This window comes from Amphiura filiformis, chromosome 11, assembly GCF_039555335.1.
Source record: "Amphiura filiformis chromosome 11, Afil_fr2py, whole genome shotgun sequence".
Taxonomy (NCBI): domain Eukaryota; kingdom Metazoa; phylum Echinodermata; class Ophiuroidea; order Amphilepidida; family Amphiuridae; genus Amphiura; species Amphiura filiformis.
Window position 1 is genome coordinate 33,537,706 of NC_092638.1, and position 6,165 is coordinate 33,543,870.

Consider the following 6,165-nt stretch of genomic DNA (forward strand, 5'->3'; position numbering starts at 1 on the left):
ATGTTTTGCAGCATGTTTCCAAAATGTGTTTTTAATGTTATTAAAACGTTATGTACCCTTTATGATATAACCTAACGTGTAAAATTTATGTTTTCTCTAAAACTTGTGTTTACTGAGTATAGGCACATCCGAGCGAATCAGAAAGATTATGATGTAACAATTTGAAACAACTCTTTTCTGAATAGTATTTATAACAAAATACGCTTTTGCGATGAGAAAAAAATAAAAGAAAAAAAACAACAATTTAATACACTTAAAGAAAAAATATAGACTGGGGACTCGAACCATGCACATCAGTCAATAGCCAAAACGTTAACAGTCGGAGGCTAATCCGCTTACGCCACGCTGCCATTACAAACGAAGTAACAAGTTTTGTTCTTTTATAGTAGTCAGGTATCACTTGATTTTATATGAAAGTTAAACTTGTATAGTTACCATTTTGAAATGGCAAATATATATGCGTATCAGTTTAATTCATAATGGTAAAGTGTTCCAAATTTCATATCGATCAATTTTATGTTTTGCAGGCCGCATCTCATGATAGCGTAAACGAACGTTTACATTTTATACCAATTGAGAATGTTTTAATGCAAAAATGACATATCTCTTATGTCGAAATTTGGACATTTTGTCATTATGGTAAACTGATACACTTTGCCATTTCTACTATACAAGTTTACACTTTCCACGATACCTGACTACTATAAAAGAACACAACTTGTTACTTCGATTGCGAAATGGCAGCGTGGCGTAGCGGATTAGTCCTCAGACTGATAACCTTTTGACTATTGACCAATGTGGTTCGAGTCCCAATGGTGGTCTTTTTTAAAAGTATATTCAATTGTTGTTTTCTTTTTTCTTTTCTTGTTTTTTTTTTCTCATCGCAAAAGCGTATTTTAATATAAATAATATTCAGAAATGAGTTGTTTATGCGTATTTATTTCAATTCAAATTGGTAAACTTAACTGTTAACAAATTTTATATCATTCCTGTTGCAATAAAACATTTTCAATTGGTATAGCAAATGTAAACGAACGTGACGCTTCGTGAGATGCGGCCTAAAAACATAAAATATCGATTTTGGACCATTTTGTCATTATGGTAAACTGATACATTTTGAGGTTTCTACTATAGGGTGCTTGCATGGAAGATCACAAAGTTCAAACCATCCTAAAGACACGCTCCAGAGGACATGCAAATGCACGGAGTACAATACCAATCACCTGTTTAACTGGTTTTGATCAAAGTAATTCTTTGTACTCCATGCATTAGCATATCTTATGGAGCGTGTCTGGAGGATGATTTGAACTCATGACCTTTCGTGCAAGCACTCTATACAAGTTTACACTTTCCCCGATACCTGATTACTATAAAAGAACAAAACTTGTTACTTCGATTGCGAAATGGCAGCGTGGCGTAGCGGATTAGTCCTCAGACTGATAACCTTTTGACTATTGACCGATGTGAATGGTTCGAGTCCCAGTGGTGGTCTTTTTTTTAAAAGTATATTCAATTGTGTTTTTTTCTTCTTGTTTTTCTCATCGCAAAAGCGTGTCTTAATAGAAATAATATTCAGAAATGAGTTGTTTCAAATTGTTACATCATGATCTTTGTGATTCGCTCGGATATGCCTATACTCAGCATACACAAGTTTTCCAGAAAACATTTATATATGCCTATACTCAGCAAACACAAGTTTTAGACAAAACATTTACATGTTGGATTATATCGTAAAGGGTACAAAATGTTTGAAGTTTTAATAACATTGAAAATATTTTGGAAACATGCTGCAAAAACATTGTGATATTGTAAATAAATGTATTTGTAGTGTTTTTGAGTTACGAGACAAAAACGAAATTTGACTACAGTAGAGGGCATAATTACGAAACTTGTGTAATTTAGCATAGGAGGTGTTTTCAGTGACCACTCCTGAATAACCCAACAATTTTATCAAACATTTTATTATGATTCAAAGGATATTATCTACTCTCAAATCTGGTGCAATATGAAACTCATACAACATTCTGTTTTTGAGTTATGGACAAAAACGACATTTTAGAGCATTTTAGAGCCATGATTAAGAAACGTGAGTAATTTAGCATAGGGGGTGTTTCCAATGACCACTCCTTAAATAAACCAAATTCTTTATTAACAATTTTATTATGATTACAAAGCATATGATCCACTCTCAAATCGTGTGCAATTTGAAGCTCATACGACATTCCGTTTTTGAGTTATGAGACAAAAACGAAATTTAGATGAAATATTTTGCATTCGGTAGAGACAATCAAGGTAAAAGTCTTGGAACGCTTGCGTGTAAATAACGGAAAACTGTCACCCCCCTCTCCCCGTGCAATGTTGAGAACTGCCAATGTCTTCAGCGGTTCCCCAATGTGTTCCAACATTGCTTGATGGGGAAAGGGAAGGTAAATCATTGTTGTAGATGTCATGTTTCTTCCCAAACACAATATAGGTCATTTCCATGAACATAAGAAATTCTGCACGGAATTTCGACAGAGTGTGCCAAGCGTTCCAAGGACTTTTTTCCTTGATTGTCTCTACCGAATGCAAAATATTTCATCTAAATTTCGTTTTTGTCTCATAACTCAAAAACGGAATGTCGTATGAGCTTCAAATTTCACACGATTTGAGAGTGGGTTATATACTTTGCAATCATAATAAAATTGTTGATAACGAATTTGGTTTACTTAGGGAGTGGTCACCGAAAACACCCCATATGCTAAATTACACACGTTTCATAATTATGGCTCTAAACTGCTCTAAAATGTCGTTTTTGTCCATAACTCAAAAACAGAATGTTGTATGAGCTTCATATTGTACACGATTTGAGAGAGGATTATATGCTTTGCAATCATAATAAAATTGTTGACAAAGAATTTGGTTTATTTAGGAGTGGTCACTGAAAACACCCCATATGCTAAATTACACACTTTTCATAATTATGGCTCTAAACTGCTCTAAAATGTCGATTTTGTCCATAACTCAAAAACAGAATGTTGTATGAGCTTCATATTGCACACGATTAGAGAGTAGATAATATCCTTTTGAATCATAATAAAATTGTTGATAAAAATGTTGAGTTATTTAGGGATTGGTCACTGACAACACCTCCTATGCTAAATGACACAAGTTTTGTAATTATGGCCCTCTTCTGTATGATACTGAGTCAATTTTCGTTTTTGTCTCATAACTCAAAAACACTACAAATGCATTTTTCGTACAATATCACAATGTTTTGCAGCATGTTTCCAAAATGTGTTTTTTAATGTTATTAAAACGTTATGTACCCTTTATGATATAACCTAACGTGTAAAATTTATGTTTTTCTAAAACTTGTGTTTACTGAGTATAGGCACATCCGAGCGAATCAGAAAGATTATGATGTAACAATTTGAAACAACTCTTTTCTGAATATTATTTATAACAAAAAACGCTTTTGCGATGATAAAAAATAAAAAGAAAAAACAACAACAATTTAATACACTTAAAGAAAAATATATGACCACCATTGGGACTCGAACCATGCACATCAGTCAATAAGCCAAAACGTTAACAGTCGGAGGACTAATCCGCTACGCCACGCTGCCATTGCACAAACGAAGTAACAAATGTTTTGTTCTTTATATAGTAGTCAGGTATCGGGGAAAGTGTAAATAAATATATATAGAAATGGCAAAATGGTATCAGTTTACCATAATACAAAATGGTCCAAAATCGACATTTTTTTTTTTAAAAACGCATCTCTCAATTGGTACGTTCGTTTACAATGCTATACCAATTGAAGAATGTTTTAATGCAAAAGGAATGTCATTTTGGACTATTTTCTCTTATATGAAACTGATACACTTTGCCATTTCTACTATACAAATTTATATATATGCACGATTTCTTGACTACTCAAAATGGTAAAAGAACACAATGTTGTTACTTTTGCGATTGCGAAATGGCAGCGTGGCGTAGCGGATTAGTCCTCAGACTGATAACCTTTGACTATTGACCGATGTGGTTCGAGTCCCATTGGTGGTCTTTTTTAAAAGTATATTCAATTGTTGTTTTCTTTTCTCTTTTATTGTTTTTTTTTTCTCATCGCAAAAGCGTATTTTAATATAAATCAGAAATGAGTTGTTTATGCGTATTTATTTCAATTCAAATTGGTAAACTTAACTGTTAACAAATTTTATATCATTCCTGTTGCAATAAAACATTTTCAATTGGTATAGCAAATGTAAACGAACGTGACGCTTCGTGAGATGCGGCCTAAAAACATAAAATATCGATTTTGGACCATTTTGTCATTATGGTAAACTGATACATTTTGAGGTTTCTACTATAGGGTGCTTGCATGGAAGATCACAAAGTTCAAACCATCCTAAAGACACGCTCCAGAGGACATGCAAATGCACGGAGTACAATACCAATCACCTGTTTAACTGGTTTTGATCAAAGTAAATTCTTTGTACTCCATGCATTAGCATGTCTTCTGGAACGTGTCTGGAAGATGATTTGAACTCATGACCTTTCGTGCAAGCACTCTATACAAGTTACACTTTCCCGATACCTGATTACTATAAAAGAACAAAACTTGTTACTTCGATTGCGAAATGGCAGCGTGGCGTAGCGGATTAGTCCTCAGACTGATAACCTTTTGACTATTGACCGATGTGAATGGTTCGAGTCCCAGTGGTGGTCTTTTTTTTAAAAAGTATATTCAATTGTGTTTTTTTCTTCTTGTTTTTCTCATCGCAAAAGCGTGTCTTAATAGAAATAATATTCAGAAATGAGTTGTTTCAAATTGTTACATCATGATCTTTGTGATTCGCTCGGATATGCCTATACTCAGCATACACAAGTTTTCCAGAAAACATTTATATATGCCTATACTCAGCAAACACAAGTTTTAGACAAAACATTTACATGTTGGATTATATCGTAAAGGGTACAAAATGTTTGAAGTTTTAATAACATTGAAAATATTTTGGAAACATGCTGCAAAACATTGTGATATTGTAATAAAATGCATTTGTAGTGTTTTTGAGTTACGAGACAAAAAAGAAATTTGACTACAGTAGAGGCATAATTACAGAAACTTGTGTAATTTAGCATAGGAGGTGTTTTCAGTGACCACTCCCTGAATAACCCAACAATTTTATCAAACATTTTATTATGATTCAAAAGGATATTATCTACTCTCAAATCTGGTGCAATATGAAACTCATACAACATTCTGTTTTTTGAGTTATGGACAAAAACGACATTTTAGAGCATTTTAGAGCCATGATTAAGAAACGTGAGTAATTTAGCATGAGGGTGTTTCAATGACCACTCCTTAAATAAACCAAATTCTTTATTAACAATTTTATTATGATTACAAAGCATATGATCCACTCTCAAATCGTGTGCAATTTGAAGCTCATACATTCCGTTTTGAGTTATGAGACAAAACGAAATTTAGATGAAATATTTTGCATTCGGTAGAGACAATCAAGGAAAAAAAGTCTTGGAACGCTTGCGTGTAAATAACGGAAAACTGTCACCCCTCTCCCCGTGCAATGTTGAGAACTGCCAATGTCTTCAGCGGTTCCCCAATGTGTTCCAACATTGCTTGATGGGGAAAGGGGAAGGGTAAATCATTGTTGTAGATGTCATGTTTCTTCCCAAACACAATATAGGTCATTTCCATGAACATAAGAAATTCTGCACGGAATTTCGACAGAGTGTGCCAAGCGTTCCAAGGACTTTTTCCTTGATTGTCTCTACCGAATGCAAAATATTTCATCTAAATTTCGTTTTTGTCTCATAACTCAAAACGGAATGTCGTATGAGCTTCAAATTTCACACGATTTGAGAGTGGGTTATATACTTTGCAATCATAATAAAATTGTTGATAACGAATTTGGTTTACTTAGGGAGTGGTCACCGAAAACACCCCATATGCTAAATTACACACGTTTCATAATTATGGCTCTAAACTGCTCTAAAATGTCGTTTTTGTCCATAACTCAAAAACAGAATGTTGTATGAGCTTCATATTGTACACGATTTGAGAGGGGATTATATGCTTTGCAATCATAATAAAATTGTTGACAAAGAATTTGGTTTATTTAGGGAGTGGTCACTGAAAACACCCCATATGCTAAATTACAC